Genomic DNA, 19,241 nt, shown 5'->3' with positions numbered 1-19,241 from the left:
ATAGACTCTGGTTTTCCCATGCGAAAGTAACGCCGAGGTATTTTACATTCTCCCACGTTGTGCAGCTGTCTCCGAAATCGATCCCATATTGCGTTTATTTCGCTTGTAACCGGCTCGTCCCAACCAAGGTTAAATTTCCAAATTTCGCGCGTTATTAACTTCGCTGCTATTGTGAAATCACATAGGAATCCCAAGGGGTAAAATACAGACATAACGACACTCAATAATATTCGTTTTGTGGGTACTCGTTCACCACTCATAATAGACGCGTCAACTTTGTAAAACTCTAGGCGGTAGGTAAAGTGATCAAATGACGGCTCCCACATCATTCCCAAAACTTTCCCGGATTCCATACTCTCCTTCGACTTAAATGGCAGCATATTTGTCTCTCCGTCCAATGTGGTAACTACTTCGGGGCGCTCGATCCAAATTCCCGAAGCTGGAAACCTGCGCTGTGAATGTTTTTCACTTGCTGCGATATCCTAATGGCTTCGGAAGCCGACGGGAAGCTATCCACATAATCGTCGACGTAATAGTAATCAGTGATGGCTCGTATTGGTCGAGGATCGCAGTCCGTATGTTCCACCGCATTTTTCACTTTGACATAGTGAGCTGAACACGGGGATCATGCTGCTCCAAAGGTCATGACGAGCATTTCGTGTACGTCAGGCGGCCCCTTGCTGGCGTGTTCGCGCCACAAAAACCTTTGTGCACATCGACCTTCTGGCTGGATCTTAATTTGGTGAAACATTTCCTGGATATCTGCACACACTGCCACGGCGTTTTGTCTAAAATGAAATAAAATAGATACTAACGGTCGATATTGTTGTGGGCCCTTGAGAAGTTGGGAATTCAATGACATTCCGTGTGACATTGCTGCGGCGTCAAACAGGAGTCTGAACTTATCTGGTTTGCGTGGATTCGAAACCGCAAAGTGAGGAAGATACCAGGTCCTTTGATTGCTTTTAACGATTTCGCTCGGCAATAGCTTGCGCGCGTATTTTTTATCGACGTAGCTATTTATGTTGTTTCGGTAAGCTTCGGCAAACCGCTGGTCCCGGACCATCCGCTTTTCGATGTTTATCAAACGATTTAGAGCTATATTATAACTTTCAGGTAACTCTACGATGTAATTTTTCCATAATAAGCCAGTTTGAAAACGCTCGCATATCCTCACTGTTGTAGACTCAATAATGCATTTAGCGCGTACGTCAGCTGAACTTTCGGAAGGTGGCGCCGCTTTCACATCGAATGATTCAACGCTGAAATAATCCTCTATCATATCACGCATCTAATGCTCGTATATGTTGACATGCAGACACGATGGCTTTCTAGGTGGCATGTTATATGAAGGTCCGAACACCACACAACCCAAATCCGTGAAAGCAGCAAATGATCCGTTGTGTTTAACTACGATTGGCTTGGTGGGCAATCCCAAGTGACAGTGGTCTAGCCCGATGAGAAGTTTCGGAGTGACGTTCTCGTACGGCTGCAAAGTTATCTTTCCTTTAAAGGTGCTGGGTTTGAGTATCTCTCTTGCACTGAGACTTTGTGTAGGTAAATTCAAATCAGTTACACCGTGTACGCTACGCAGTAAATGGCGCTTCTTCATACCTAGACCACTGACGCTGAGATTAACGATTGCCACCGTTTCATTAACCGCCTTTAACCACTGTATTTCCACCTGGCGTTGCTGACCCTTAAGTCCTAATGCCCGCACGAGTGAATCATCCAAGAGCGCATACGTATCAATATGCTTATTGGGAACGTATGGGGTAACAGGAAATATACGAAACAGCAGGTTTCCATGGGTTTGAGCGGAACAGTTGAGGACAGAACTCAACCCACGTGTTACAGAGGGAGAAGTACATGGGACCGAAAGACCTACCTCAGAATTGGTTGGAACAAACAAAACTTCTTCAGCATCATGCAGGAAACGATTATGATAACGTGAGCACCCTTCAACTGAACAGACTTTACGACGGCCGCATTTTTGGGTGGCGTGCCTAGGTTGAAGACAACTGAAGCATAGCCGTAGACGCTTGACGGTTTTCCATCGATCGGATACAGTGGCATCCAGTAGGCGGCGACATTCCGGAACCCTATGATCATTTTGGCATATGATGCATTTCAAGACGTTTTGGTTGCCCGCTGCATTAACATGCCCCGACGTTTTGTATCCCTACCTTCGTGATCTTGAACCATTTGAACAAAGCGTGCGACCTCTGACAGCCAGTTGCTAAAATCAACTATAGTTGGATATGGGCGTATCGAAACGGAATATTTTGCCCAATCCAACCGTTTACTAAAAGGCAATTTCGTTATTAGTTCTTCTAACAATGTGGAATTAGTTAAATGTTTGTCCTCTCCTATCGATTGCAAAAATACGGTTAAATTTTTTGTAATTGTAGCTAGCGAAATAAGTTTATAAGTGTTGGCCTCTGAAATACTTGAAAACTCGCGCACCGCCTTAAGCTGGCTATGGACTAGCTGTTCTGGCCGACCAAACCTACAACTTAACTGATCTATAATTGCACCGACATTATTAGGATGTGTCAACAGACACTTGACAGCTTCTTTTGCCTCACCCTTCAGACATTTGTTGAATCGCTGATTATTTTCGAAATTCGAGTAATTGTATACAGCAGTCGATTCGACGTACGACGCGTAAAATATAAGCCATTCCTCTGGCTGTCCAGAGAACTGTGGCAGATCTAGCATTTTTCGAGGGGTGTGGAAAGAATTAATTGATACTGCAGGACTTGACATTGTAGTTGTTGGTCCATTGGTCTGCGGACCGATTAGACCTGCGGTGGCGGTAAACGCGTTGCTATGCTGATAGGCTTGTGCCCATGTTGACTGTCCATAATCTTGTCGACCAATTTGCGAAGTAATGGGTGGATTATTATTTACATGAGAATTAGGTACGGAAGAATAATTGTACGTTGGGTTAGTAGCGAGGGATGTTGGCTGCCCATTACGTGACCCGTTGTACAAAATGTCACTTGCATGCATTGACCCAATATTGGCGCTAAGCGGCATGGCCGTAGTTGGCTGTGTACCTAAAGGCTCGGTAAACGTAACGGAAAATGTTTGCGGTATACTCTGAGCAGAATTATTTGTCGAAGTTGACTGAAACGGCGCTGCATAAGGCAACGTCGAAACTATGCTTAACCGTTGGCGCCCACTTTGGGCAATTTTGGCATGAGCATCTCTTAACTGAAATTATAACCTAGAAATTTGTTGTTGCATATCCAGCAGCAAATTTATATTTTAAGTGTCACCATTAGACGCCCTCGAAGAAATGGCGGTTGGCGAGGTAAAGCCGACGGAGGTGGAGTTGGCGATATCGACGTTGGCAGAGGCGTAAGTTACGTCGACGTCGGCAGAGGAATAGGCATCGGCGGCACTGACAGAGGCATCTAAAATCTCAGCGGTGGCAGAGGCACTGGCTGAGGTGGCGCCAATAGTGGCGGTGGTTTCATTACTGATTGGAGTGGTGTTGGCAGAAACTAGTATCTCCGGATCAGCACTAGCAAGGGCACTTGTATGTGTTGTATAAATATCGCTTACCTGATGGGGTTGGCTGACTATGTTAAGTTCTGCAATAGTTGGTAATGTAAAGGCAGAGCTAATTGTTGGGACTGTGGCGACGTTAGTGGTAGCAGCGCGGGTGATAGCAATTGGAGTGTTGAGTTGGACTGTTGGCGGTAGTGCACTAGGCATTTTGTTGGCATTTTGCTTTATTGCCGCTGATTTTGTTGTTGTTTGAGTGGCGAGCGTTGCAAGTTCTGTCTGTAATCGTTGGCTTCGACGTACCGGAGAACGTTGCATTTTATACGCCAGTTGTTGACAAATTCACTTTGGCGTGCGGCCCACCAAATTGGGAAATAAAAATTTTGTACACGCAATAAAAGGCGGAAGCTGTATGAGAACTTGCTTACAATAGCACTGTTTATTTCTATAACAAATAAGACATTAGAAATAGCAATTACAAATTACAATAGTGACACTTACCCCAGCTTTCGATCCCCTCGCAATGCGTGTTCAAATCTATAAATTAAAAATGGCTCCCGAATCCTTGCAAGTTGGAATTTTATAGATTTAATAACGGAACAGGCAAACAAAGAAGCAAGCGAGATGAAAAAGGGTTGCAATACATTTAGCATTGTGAATGATAACAAAGTGTGATATCTTCTGCATAGACGTCAAAATTCCAAAGTGATTGGATCACCTGATTTGTAATTGACTATCGCTGTCTCATTCTGTATCTCTTTCTATCAACCGCTGAAGATAGGCGCCGCCATATTGAACACCCTGTCAAAACGCTAAAAAGTAGCCATATTGAACATCCTGTCAGGCAGTTGACACCCTGCAAAAATCGTGTGACCAAAAACGCACACAGCCACACGAATTTTTGACAGGGGTGACGATTTGGAATGAAAAATTCTCCAAATGAAATAGCATGTTGACAAATTTAGCTTTGCCACAATGTATCGTGCTCTCTCTCACCTATTAAATTCATAGGTATTGTGAAATATGTCATTTTTGTGTTGAAAAAAATTTTCAGCGAGTCCGCCATTTTCCGCGAATTGAGCTGTAGGCCTGTGCTAATTTTTGAGCATTAAATTAAATTAAATTAAAATAACTTAGCGATGTTGGATGTAAGTGTTTGGAAAGTGAATTTAATATGTATTTATGTTTGTAGTTGTACAATATTACAAATTCTGATATTTTTCCAGAAAACAATTGTTGCACTTCGTGCACGTCTCCAACAAATGGAATCAATAACACAATACGCTTCTTTGCCTGGAAATCGAGCACAAATGGAAAACCTCAACAGCCAGGTTATCCTCTACAACAACCAGTTGCACCACGTGGTTACATGGGTCAAATGATGACACCAACACAACCTGGACAGGCGCCGATGCCCAGTCAACCACCCAAGCCGGGTTAACCCCCAATACCCGGACACGTCCGGACGTCCTGGTTATAATGTAAGCTAATAGAACTAATATATTTAAAAATTTGCTGATGATTATTTTTGTGATATTTTCTTTAGCAACCACCTGCATCTGTTACTGGTAAATATCAACAGCCGCAACAGTATGATCAAACCCAAGGCCGTTTAGATCCCTATCAGATGCCAAATCCGATAATAAAATAGCGCTGGTGGTGCTTTTATTACTAATGAACAGGGTTTATTACCATCATTGGTGACTACAAAATATGTGGTAGAAGATCAGGGTAACTCCTCGCCACGTTACGTTAGGTATCGCTATTCGAAATTAATGTTTTGTTTGGCAATTACATTGATCTTTCTTCTTTGCAGGTCCTCTTTGTATTGCATACCTGCAACAGCTGATTTATTAAAATCAACAGCTTTGTTCATTACACTTACCGTCTAACCAATGGCACGAACGGTTGAGGGTGAATATGAGCCACCCATTGTAAATTTTGGTGAATTGGGTACAATTAGATGTAAACGTTGCAAGGCTCATATGCAATTTGTAGATGCTGGTCGTCGTTACCAATATCTTATGTGTAAAGTAACAACAGATGGTAAAAAAAATCTTTCACTTTTACTTGTTTTCATTGATCCATATTTTTTCTCAACAGTGCCAACGGTATATTTGCAACATTTGGGCCACCACGGACGGCGTGTCGATAAATATGAACGTCCTGAACTTGTATTGGGTACATATGAGTTTTTGTGTAAAAAATGTGTGCTCTCCCGATAGCTCTCAAGGTAAACCTCAACTCATATCCAACATCAATGCCTCGCAATCAATTATGGAGGCTGTACGCACTACATTGGGTCAACGCAGTATGAACAAGCATATTGTTGATTCCAGTGGTAAGGCCACAATTTCAAATGATGGTGCAACCATTATGAAACTATTCGACATCGCCAAATCTCAAGATGCTGAGGTAAGTTTTTTGTTATATTAGAATGTGTAGAATAAAAATGTTTCTCCTATCAGGTCGGCGATGGTACCACTTCAGTAGTACTTTAGCAGGTGAAATTTTAAAAGAAGTTAAACCATATGTTAAGGAAGTCGTGCATGCACGTATCATCATTAAAGCTATACGTAAAGCATTATACTTAATTATGCATGACCAAAATATGACATGGATGTACATGTCGAAGCGCGAATCAAAGGAACAACAACGTGCTTTATTGGAAAACACGCTGCCACAGCAATGTACTCCAAACTTATTCATCAACAAAAAAGTTATTTTGTAAAATTGTTGTGGACGCTGTACTTTCCTTTGATGGTACGTGTTGATAATGTTCAAGAGTATCAGAAAATTGTTGATGCTGAATGATGTATTCTGTACAATGAACTAGCTAAGTAAGGCGTCAATGTTGTGTTATCTAAACTACCAATTGGTGATGTTGGTACGCACTATTTCGCAGATTGTGATATGTTCTGTGCTGTTCGTGTACCAGAAGAAGATTTAAAACGCACAATGAAAGCTTGTGGTGGTGCTGTTATGACTACAGCTAATGATATTAATTCAAGTGTTTTGGGTCAATGTGATTACTTTGAAGAACGTCAAGTTGGTGGTGAACGTTTTAACGTTTTCCAAGGTTTGATAGTGGGTTTGACATTGATTTTATTTTCATAGTTTATAATTATTTAAAGGTTGCGTTAATGCTAGAACATGTACATTGATTTTACGTGGCGGTGCCGAACAATTTTTGGAAGAAACTGAGCTTAGTTACATGATGCTATAATGATTGTGCGGCGTACAATTAAAAATGATTCTGTTGTTGCTGGTAAGTCAAAATACAAATTGTAAAAAGTCTAATCATAGGGCCTCATTCTCTATTACGAAACGAACTTTCGTTGCGGATCAGAGATGAATCGCTAGTGTATTTGCACTATGTTAAACGATGGCACTTATCACTTGACAATTACTTTTGCCTTCCTGTTAGAAACGTAAAGACCGAACAAAAATGATAGATAATACCATTGCATTGTAAACTTACTGCAGTTTAACATGCAGTCAATCCATCTGGGTAAGGCTGGATGTACTTTAACGTAATTAAGACCACCCATAATCGCCCATTTAGAAACACTGTTGAAAGCCCCGGCAATGGTTAAGAAGACTTCTAGAGCATATTCCTTATATTCCAGGGCTTTTTCTATGCTTATTACCACCCTATGCAATGCGGTGTCTACTGACTTGCCTTTGGTGTACGCCTATTGTGTTGTGGAGAGCAGCTTTAAACCACGTTGGACTTTATGTACACATCTATCAGCCTCTCAAAGGTTTTGAGCAGAAATGATGTTTAGCTATTGGGTCTATAATCTTTGGGATACATGTGACCGATCTCCCACGCCTTTGGTAGGAAAGCTACACGAGCAGTTCTCCAAGAGGGCGGTACATGATTCAGTTTTATGCACCCATCGAATCACTCATCTTCTCGGGAAAAGCCGGCGTGCACCTCCGAGAAGTCGGAGTCTTAGCATTATCTCCCTTTGGCTTATCTCCTACTTCCGTAGTTGGAACTTCCCTCTGTCTCGCAGCCTTCGAGGTAGTTGCTACCTCGCTATTGGGCCCATCTGTCTTACAGCTTTGGGCCTACTTGTCTTGTCTATGCGACTGCCCTGCCTCGCGGCTCTGGGACTGGGTCCTTTCTGCTTCTTGAAAGCAGGCTTGTCGCCTTCCGCCGAACGTTGCCTCTTCATTCTACGATTCGACGCTTCTTCCTTGTACCGGTTGAAGAACCGAGGGTTTCTAGCAGCAAACCTTTTGAACTGCCTTCGACCTACTTCTACCGCCTCATGGGCCGATTCCAAGCGCTCGCTCTCCACTTCTGTTGGGTCGACCACTGCTCCCAGACGTTGGAAAATTCTTAGTGCTGCACGGTACTGCGAGAGAGCTCTTTTACTTCCCCTGCTCCGTACCATTCTCCACTAATCTACTCATTTGTATGCTTTTCCAACACGGAGTTCATTGAGTCAGCACTACTCTCGCTCGCCGAGTCCGACGCATCGCTTAAGGCGTATTCGGCGTCCTTGGCTTGCAACTCAGTCCTCTTATCATCCTCCTTATTACAATTTGGTAAAGAGTCGTTCATCTTGGTCGTACGACCACCAGCCCGACAAGGCGGGCTCAGCGGTCCAGTATTATATACGTGGAAGGAACCGTCAGCCACAGCAGCGCCCCTTACTGTGGTAAGGCCATCAATACTTCCCGAGGTGGTCCGGTATCGGGAAGGCTCCGTTCGAATACAGCCGAATTTATCCCCTGGCTGCAAATTGTCCAATAGGCACGGTCCGCATAACACGCTGGATTAGGGGGTTGGCAGTTCTTGGTCACCGACATCCCGCCGCCCTCCTATGAGGCAAAACGGCGTAGATGCCAGTCCTAAACAGCTCCGCCTCATAGTCGGGCGCTATGGAGATCGGCTAAGCCCTCACACCAACGACGAGGTGCCTACCCTAGTGAGGAGAGATTGGGGAGATAGCTGTTTATTTTATTACAAAGCTCATCGATGTAGGAAACAATTGCATAGGTGTAGAAGCAATAGTGACTCCATCTGGTAGTAAAGGTAGCTATTGATATGCAGAAGTTAAACAGAAATTTGATGAATATGAGGTTTTTTTAAGTTATTGCAAAAAAAGCGTTGTGGATTTTTAATATCTTACGAGGTACCTTCGTACATGTTTCTAATACAATACTTTACCCCATTTTAACACAACTATCATTTTTTGATTTTATTAAATTTTATAAAATGTTACTTCCTCTACAGTTCCATTTCCGTATTGGAAGGTAAATATGGCTTTCGCATTTTCTCCATCAATAACTGTGACAAGGTGGAAGAAATCTATGCGCGTAAATCGCAACATATTATCTTGGACGAGCGTTTCTTCAATAGCTCTCTAGTGGTGATGGTGACAGCAGAGAAGCCCTAAAAAGAAACTGTTTACAAATGTTACACTTCAAAAAGAATCAAAATATCTGCGTCTACGGCTCAAATATCCACAGTATTTGAATGAATCGAACGCACCTAATTGTCTTCCTAACGGATAGTATACATATTCATCAACGAACTGGGTCTGAATACTGAAACAGTACACATATTCAAATTCGATGAGAAGGCTGTGATGATGGTATAGGGTGTGTTGTTGAATAACATACGAAAACCACTTTAACCCATCTATATATTTGCATTACAGCTCAAGCTTTACAAACAAAAATTGCTGGCGCCAAGCAATTGGAAAAGGCAGTGAAGCATTCATCACACTGTACGGATGGTGCAAAGTTAGAAACTGCTGTTGTAACTGCTGCCACCGACACAACGGTCATCTCTACTTCGCCGAGTAGCGGCTCGTCCGACTATCTATCGAATACAGTATAATCATATCTTTTGCCAACACAGGTTAGCGATGTGCTTGCACAGGAAAATATTTCAATTGGAAAGGAAAAACCAATTAAGAGAGTTTATTTATTATTAAAGTACTTACTTTTCTTTACATCAACTGTATTAATTTAAGTTACAATTTCATGGGCATATATAATAAGGGATGTCGCGATACGATTGCTGTCGGAATTAGATTTGAAACCAATCAATACTCCTGCTAAGGGTTGCAGAATTATTGCTTGAATGATTAGATTTAGAACAATAATAAGTCTGACTCAATTACTAGTCGTACATTTTTATGTTCATCAATTACGACAGCAATCGGATTCCACGACACCTTTGAATATTCTTGATCTGAAAAAAAGAGTAAACCTAATCTGAATTTCTACTAAGCTTTAAGTTGTAGATTATTCAAATAAATTGAGTTTTTTCTAAAGCTTAAAATTATTCTCTGCTCGCTTAGAAAAGACTTCAATCGGAAAAGAAAAACCAATTAAGCGAGTTTATTTATTATTAAAGTACTTACTTCTTTTTTATATGAACTGTATTAATATAAGTTCCAATTTCATGTACATATATAATAATATTGAATATAATAAATATTGTAAATTCGAATTTTTTGGTTCATATTTTATTCATATGGCTGCTCCAGGTAAAGTAAATCTGCAGGTAAAATTCATGTTATATGGCGGTTATATAAATGGTAAAACCGCAATAAAATTGATTGTCGAATGACTCGAAAATTTAGAGTGAAATGACGAAGAATATGACCGCCATTTGACGAACATTGTGACGTGTGTGAGCAGCACAGTACTATGCTCACATCCTATAGGTGGGACCGGAATGCACGATCACATTAGTAGGAACGAAACGGAAAATTTCGTCACAAAACCTAATCACGCCCATACAAATGTGACTATGAATATAACCGCTGGGAAAAGTCACAATGACCGTAAAATTACTAGTCAAATGACGTGGAGCGTTTTTGCAGGGCAGATAAGACAACACACCCAGCAAAAATGTGCACGTAAATTGACTAACAGCTGTGTCGATAGAACACGTAAATCGCTAAGTAGCATTTGTACAGGGCAGCAGTAACATTTGTGACCAGTCCTTTCCGTCGTACCTATTTATGTGATTGTCCATACTGCTCACACATATACGGTTTTAGGTTATCGAAAAGTAAACAAACTATAGTGCTGTACTGTTCTTACATTCACGTTCTGGCAATCATTTTTTGAGTTATATACCTGTAACTTTACGAGTATTTTTACGTTAATATGACCGTCTTTTTACTAGTGTTATGACCGTTTTTTTACTTGGATTATACTGCTATATAAATAAAATATTTCTTTAATTCAAATCTATTAACATTTCTTTTATTAAACATTTTTACAATATATTACATTATTTATAATAGTTGTAAATTATTAACTATAAGTCTTAAGGAATAGTTTTTCAGTCTTGTTGGTGACCCATAAATACAAATTTTATTGTATGCGATTGTATGCATACAAAGTTAAGGGAAACTTAAATAAATTAATTAATGATATAGAAAACAAAAGAAAAGAACTAACAGAACTATTTGTTGCAGTAAACCATCAAATCGTGAGTAGGCAATTCACAATTTGGGTAAGTTGACTTGTAATTCGCCAATTTTAATGCTATAACTTTTTTATTTTAGTTCAGAAAGCTGCAATTGAGGTTCGAAAGTTACAATTGAAGTTCAAAAATTTCAATTCAAGTTCAGAAAATTAAATTCAAGCTCAGAATTTCAATTTGTAGTTCAGAAAATTAAAATTGAAGTTCAGAATTTCTGTTTGTAGTTCAGAAAATTATAATTGAACTTAAATTGTTATTTTCTGAACTTCAGTTGTAATTTGTTGAACTGCAGTTGAAATTCCTGAGCTTCAATTATAATTTACTGAACTTCTATTGAAAATTTTGAACTTCAATTGTAATTATTTGAACTTCAATTGAAATTTCCGAGCTTTCAGAACTTCAATTGCAACTTTCAAATTTTTTTTACATAAAATGAACAATTTAACATTTTTTTGACAGTTAAATTGGTGAATTGCCTACCAGTGGTTTGAAACCACTTCGTATTGGCGCTTCTCTATATCATTAATATAACAATATCTTTTTAATAATTCAATTAATACACAAATATAAATTTTTTCCCTTTACATTTTAGAACTGTGTACAAAAATATGTAATTTTACATATCACAACCTAAACCAAAAAGTATTTCAACTCATAATCAGAGAAGATTTGTGTTGAATGTTGATTTATACCACGAAAATAACAGAATTGGTAACAAAACCAGTCTAAACGATAACGTTAACTACCAAAAAAAAAGTTATTTCACGATGCTTTCATGCATCAATTTACACTTAAATACCGATCTGAAATTTTTTTAAGTTTTCATATTTTTTAGTTTAAAATGCGATATATGCATTCTGTGGCATAATTTTAGATTGAATGTACTTCATGCAATTTTCTTTCTTCGTGATTTTGCAATAATAAACGTAGGTACTCATAGTAATTTTTTTTTTTGAATTATGTGATTACAATATTTATAAGGAATATTTAGTTGATGGTATTGGTACTGTCAGTTAAATTCATCAGCAATTATTTATATTCAAAATATTTTTTTGTTATACATCTATTTTATAAATTTTGGTTAAAAATTATTGACAAATTCGTTGCAATTAGATTGCTTTAAAAATCTTTGCAAACTTTGTGCGATTGTTGAATATTCAGGTAGGTTCTGAAATTCGAGTATTATTTTAATTAGAGCATAAAAAGCTTAGTAACGTAGGAAAAAACTTAGAATTATTTCAGTTAAGTTCATCACAAATATTTATAGTCAAAATACTTTTTTCTTATACATTGCATTTAAATTGCTTTAAAAATCTTCGCAAACTTTGTGCGATTGTTGAATTTTATTTTAATTAGAGCATAAAAAGCTTAGTAACGTAGGAAAAAACTTAGAATTATTTCAGTTAAGTTCATCACAAATATTTATATTCAAAATACTTTTTTCTTATACATCTAGTTTATAAATTTTTGGTTAAAAATTATTGACAAATTCGTTGCAATTAAATTGCTTTAAAATTCTTAGCAAACTTTGTGCGATTGTTGAATATTATTTTAATTAGAGCATAAAAAGCTTAGTAACGTAGGAAAAAACTTAGAATTATTTCAGTTAAGTTCATCACAAATATTTATAGTCAAAATACTTTTTTCTTATACATTGCATTTAAATTGCTTTAAAAATCTTCGCAAACTTTGTGCGATTGTTAAATTTTATTTTAATTAGAGCATAAACAGCTTAGTAACGTAGGAAAAAACTTAGAATTATTTCAGTTAAGTTCATCACAAATATTTATAGTCAAAATACTTTTTTCTTATACATTGCATTTAAATTGCTTTAAAAATCTTTGCAAACTTTGTGCGATTGTTGAATTTTATTTTAATTAGAGCATAAAAAGCTTAGTAACGTAGGAAAAAAACTTAGAATTATTTCATTTAAGTTCATCACAAATATGTATATTAAAAATACTTATTTCTTATACATCTAGTTTATAAATTTTTGGTTAAAAATTATTGACAAATTCGTTGCAATTAAATTGCTTTAAAATTCTCTGCAAACTTTGGGCGATTGTTGAATATTATTTTAATTAGGCATAAAAACCTTAGAATAGGAACGTAGGAAAAAACTTAGAATTATTAGGTTCTTATATAGTTTTTAATCAAGATTATTTCAGTGTGTCTTGTTCGTTTGTTGTATGTAGGCTTATGCTGTTGCAGAGCTGGATTTATTGCTCAGATACCGCCTTTGTTTATGCCGGTTGTGGCTCAGCGTTAAACACCGTCTCATGCTGTCTTCGAAGTCGATCCTGCCTTGCAGTTTGAAAACGTCTAAATTAATAGGAATGGACAATGAAAATAATGACATTTTAAAACAATTTAAATTACACTACCAAAAAGTACGCTGTTCACGAGTTTCAGTTTAGATAAAGATCGTTTGCCATGTACTCCGTCCCAGTTAAAATTGAAAAGAACGTTGTCAGAGAGAAGTTTTCTCATTACTCCAATAATGTCTGATGATGCATCTTACAGCATAAAGATATATGATTTCTAAATGAAAACCACCAATTTAAGTTATGAGATACAATTAAAAATATTCAAAAATACCATTGATTCTTGATAATCATCTGAGTCCAACTTTTTCTCAATGTCATAAACTGAATCCAACGATGTTAGTGGCATAACGATAGAGAGCTCGGTGTGAGTATCATTTTCCATTTCTCCGCTGATACGGCATACTATTTTGTGCGTTTTCTTCCAATGTTGAGCCATGACTTCTGCCAATTCTGGAAGCTGCCATTATAGCATAAATAATAATTAAAGAGAATCAAGGTATTGCGGCTACAATTACTAGGGTTTCACAAATAACAGTTCAATATTTCACTATGCACCTTTTCTTCAATCTTAGTCAATCTAAATTCCAGGTCGATATGCTTCTGTAATATTGTTTGTAGTATCGCCATTATATTTTCGTTTGTTGTAGGGAATGTTCCTTCGTTGGTTAAGGAAGTAGCCGCATTATTCAAAACGGTACTCGTTGTATTAAGGAGGAGTGAAAGGACGCGCTGTGTTGGGCTACATCGATGATGTAGTCGTATCCCTAACGTAATCAGCTGTTTATTGTTACGACGGTAAACCAAAAACCAATTGGTTGGCTACGATATGTTTACGACCTTAGCGGCACCAATAATTGATTGCATTGATTCTCATAAGGTTGGTCGAATCAGCTGTTATAAGGTTACCGATAAAGCACCAATGTCTGCAGCTTTAGTGACGCGATAAACGTAAAAAGCCAAAGCAAAGAGGATAAATTATGAAGAGACGTATGCTCAATGTTTTCTAAGAGGAAGTCGCTGTTTTTTTGGGCGAGATGTGCATAAAATGTCTTCTAACCATTTTCGTGGGGTACTTGCGTTTATTTTTCCGCCTGTATTTAATTAACTAATTAATTCTCTTTCCAAAAATCACAGTTGCATAAAGTATCTACGCTGTAGGAATAAATGCGAGACAATTCAAAAATGTCCCTCTTTGAATAAATTCGGCATATATTTTTTGATTTCTGGGAGTTACTCGCCACTCGTAGCAGACTGGTGGCTCTTATTTTATTTATCTTCTTTGCATTGTTGCTCAACACAAGTTTCCTGAAAGCGCCGTATTTTTGCGCAAAACACCTTTCTGCGTTGGCAACCTTCGGCTTATAAAAAATAACCCTGGACTACGCCATGCCAAGTCCGGGTGTGTGGTATAACCGTGGCTACCCCCACGGTGATGCACAATTTTTTTTGTGGGCACGAACACAACAACAACCACATGAAAATCACCAACTTCAACTGCAAATATCTCCGGACATAGATACAATTTTTACTTTCCGCCTTCGGATTATTGTTCTCGAAATTAATACGCGTCTTCTGATACCTCTCTCTCGTTATTTTTGGTAGCGTATTAGAAGTCGACCCCTCAACTAGACTAAAACCATAGGGAAAAATATTCGCAACGACCACCTTCATCAAAGCAGCGATAGTCACATTTGTCGCAATGTTCATTTATATACAAAAACAATTACCCCACCTGATGCTGAGCGACTATTTTTTCTTGGCTTTCCAATAAACATGCATTAAAAGACAACATAAATCGAAACATTTTCTCCACAGCATCTTTTCACACAATCACAAAAGAAATTGCATGCACGAATTGAATTATTCACTCTACGCAGATGCTACCAAAAATGCAATAACCTACATCCATTAAAAATCACTTGATTTTGGTTCCTTTGTGGAAAATATAAATGCAAATGCCGTAGCGCACACAACACTTAATTTAAATTTAGTTTTTATTATATCCTAAATTATTTGTAAATAAATTTTTCTTACTCTGCTGTTGCGTTTCAAGCTGAAAATAACAAATGGCGGATTCGCATAAAATTTTTGTGACGTATTTGAGGGTACATAGCATGTAAGAAAAGGCAAGCATATATGTATCGGGCATTTCAATTAGGCCATCTCATTCTGCCATACTAACAATTGTGGAACAATGTGGGATATTTTGTTGTTGGTCGCCATCTTTGGTCACTAGATTTTTGCTGGGTAGTTATCATTCACAATGACATTTAGTTTTAATTGACAAGTTCCCTACAAGACAGGTACCCGTTACCTAATCGATTACTTAATCGTTACGACCCTGCAAAAACGCTCCACGTCATTTTACTAGTCATTTTACGGTCATTGTGACTTTCTGCAGCGGTTATATTCATAGTCATTTTTGCATGGGCGGATTAGGTTTTGTGACCAAATTTACCGTTTCGTTCCTATTAATGTGATAGTGCATTCCGCTCCCACCTATAGGATGTGAGCATAGTACTGTGCTGCTCACACACGTCACAATGCTCGTCAAATGGCGGTCATTTTTCCGTCATTTCACTCTACATTTTCGAGTCATTTGACAATCAATTTTACTGCGGTTTTACCATTTATATAACCGCCATATAACGTGAATTTTACCTGCAGATTTACTCTACCTGGAGCAGCCATATGAATAAAATATAAACTAAAAAAATTGAATTTTCAATATTTATTATTTTCAATATTATTATATATGTACATGAAATTGGAACTTATATTAATCCAGTTCATATAAAACAGAAGAATTTTAATAATAAATAAACTCGCTTAATTGGTTTTTGTTTTCCAATTGAAATCTCTTCTAAGCGAGCAAAAAAATAATATTAAGCTTTAGAAAAAACTCCAATTATTTGAATGATCTACAACTTAAAGCTTAGTATAAATTCAGATCAAAAATATTCAAAGGTGTCGTGGAATCCGATTGCTCTCGTAATTGAAGAACTTAAAAATGTACGACTATTAATTGAGTCAGACTTATTATTGTTCTAAATCTAATCATTCAAGCAATAATTCTGCAACCCTTAGCAGGAGTATTGATTTGTTTCAAATCTAATTCCGACAGCAATCGTATCACGACATCCCTTATTATATATGCACATGAAATTGTAACTCACTTCTTTTTCTGACGTCGTCGCGTCAAGTTCGGTTTTCCCCACAACTCAACCGCGTGTTATCAAGGGGCTTTACTCACGCGGTTTGAGAATAAAATGGCGGATAGTGCGGGAATCGAAATGACAATATTAATTAAAAATACTTACGAATTGTGCGCTGTATCATAAAAATATGCTAATTGTGCAAAAAATAACAATTATTTGCTATCGGGCAAAAATCCAAAAAAACTTTAAAATAAAACATGCAATTTGTGCAAAAACATACATATAATTGCTATCGTGCAAAATCAAATTTAACACTAAAGTGTTAATAAATATATCAAAAATACAAACAAATTTAAAATTAAAATTAAAAGAAATTAAAACACAAGTAAAACTTTCGTTTTACACATATACATACATTACTTCATGATACTATCATCAAGTGCAACAAACGGAACATGTAACGGGAATTGATAACCTGGCGTGGGCCACATAATACCAAATTGAATTACGTATAACTGTCGTAACGGGAAAATTCCCCTCCATTAAACCATATTTCAAAAAAAAAAAAAAATAGTTCAAAAACTTAAAATTTATTGTACTTGGAGTAAACCATTAAATCCAATTGAATATAACATGGCGTGGTGCCAAGAAAAAACCAACCCTAATTGAAAATACGAACAATTATAATAATACCAAATTGCAAGCTGCTACACATGGTTCTGGCCACCTTGGTACTACCATTGTGTATTAGTGGAGCAAAAATTACATATACAACAATCTGAAAAAAGAACAATCCGACATACAACCTGGCGTTATGGACTAGCGTCCGTGCCATTCAACCAAACCCAAAAAAAAAAAAAAAAAAAAAAATTGTAACTTAAATTAATACAGTTCATATAAAGAAAAGTAAGTATTTTAATAACAAATAAACTCGCTTAATTGGTTTTCGTTTTCCAATTGAAATCTTTTCCAAGCGAACAGAAAATAATTTTAAGCTTTAGAAAAAACTGCAATTATTTGAATCAATTTAAATCTACAACTTAAAGCTAATTAGAAATTCAGATTAGATTTACTCTTTTTTTCAGATGAAGAATATTCAAAGGTGTCGTGGAATCCGATTGCTGTCGTAATTGATGAACTTAAAAATGTATGACTAGTAATTGAGTCAGACTTATTATTGTTCTAAATCTAATCATTCAAGCAATAATTCTGCAACCCTTAGCAGGAGTATTGATTGGTTTCAAATCTAATTCCGACAGCAATCGTATCACATCCCTTATTATATATGTACGTGATATTGCAACTTAAATTAATACAATTGATATAAAGAAAAGTAAGTACGCGGGTTCGAATCGAGCTCAAGGCCTAACAATAATTTTTTATCATTATTATTGTTATGATAAAATTTTTTCTTAATTGAAAAAATTTTTAAATTAGAATAGAAGAAAGAAAAAATTTTAGACAACTGCCAAAGCTCGTTGTATAGATCCATTTCGGGAACTGCTAAATTCCTTCATCGGCAACGTTTAGGCGCCGCTGCTATAACCATTCAGCCATCACAGCGGTTTTTTGTTTGTCTTCATTAATCCTACTTCTATTCTGTTTCGTGCCAATTGATATTCACAACACTGCGACATCTGTTGCAGAATGGCTGTGAAAATTCAGTAGGCCGATATAACAACAAAAATTGTTAATACATCCCAGAGCACGGGGAAAAAAAGTGTCAATAAATTATGACACTATGGCGGCATTGCCAACAAACAAGTCCAATTTTCACAGCCATTCTGCAACAGATGTCGCAGTGTTGTGAATATCAATTGGCACGAAACAGAATAGAAGTAGGATTAATGAAGACAAACAAAAAACCGCTGTGATGGCTGAATGGTTATAGCAGCGGCGCCTAAACGTTGCCGATGAAGGAATTTAGCAGTTCCCGAAATGGATCTATACAACGAGCTTTGGCAGTTGTCTAAAATTTTTTCTTTCTTCTATTCTAATTTAAAAATTTTTTCAATTAAGAAAAAATTTTATCATAACAATAATAATGATAAAAAATTATTGTTAGGCCTTGAGCTCGATTCGAACCCGCGATCTTAAAATCAGTAGGCCGATATAACAACAAAAATTGTTAATACATCCCAGAGCACGGGGAAAAAAAGTGTCAATAAATTATGACACTATGGCGGCATTGCCAACAAACAAGTCCAATTTTCACAGCCATTCTGCAACAGATGTCGCAGTGTTGTGAATATCAATTGGCACGAAACAGAATAGAAGTAGGATTAATGAAGACAAACAAAAAACCGCTGTGATGGCTGAATGGTTATAGCAGCGGCGCCTAAACGTTGCCGATGAAGGAATTTAGCAGTTCCCGAAATGGATCTATACAACGAGCTTTGGCAGTTGTCTAAAATTTTTTCTTTCTTCTATTCTAATTTAAAAATTTTTTCAATTAAGAAAAAATTTTATCATAACAATAATAATGATAAAAAATTATTGTTAGGCCTTGAGCTCGATTCGAACCCGCGATCTTAAAATCAGTAGGCCGATATAACAACAAAAATTGTTAATACATCCCAGAGCACGGGGAAAAAAAGTGTCAATAAATTATGACACTATGGCGGCATTGCCAACAAACAAGTCCAATTTTCACAGCCATTCTGCAACAGATGTCGCAGTGTTGTGAATATCAATTGGCACGAAACAGAATAGAAGTAGGATTAATGAAGACAAACAAAAAACCGCTGTGATGGCTGAATGGTTATAGCAGCGGCG

At 37.2% G+C, this 19,241-nt stretch overlaps 1 protein-coding gene and 1 pseudogene across 1 annotated transcript in view; one reads left to right on the top strand and one right to left on the bottom strand.

Annotated features, from left to right (window-relative positions):
- Positions 1-19,241, bottom strand: part of LOC137250187 (lanC-like protein 3 homolog) — a 260,066-nt gene that overhangs the window by 38,556 nt on the left and 202,269 nt on the right. The window lies entirely within an intron of this gene.
- On the top strand, positions 5,201-7,828 carry LOC137250193 (T-complex protein 1 subunit eta-like; annotated as a pseudogene).

Source organism: Eurosta solidaginis, chromosome 4 (genome assembly GCF_040869045.1).
Source record: "Eurosta solidaginis isolate ZX-2024a chromosome 4, ASM4086904v1, whole genome shotgun sequence".
In the NCBI taxonomy this organism is placed as follows: Eukaryota; Metazoa; Arthropoda; class Insecta; order Diptera; family Tephritidae; genus Eurosta; species Eurosta solidaginis.
Note: the sequence above shows the minus strand (reverse complement) of the source record. Positions and strands in the feature narration are given on the sequence as shown.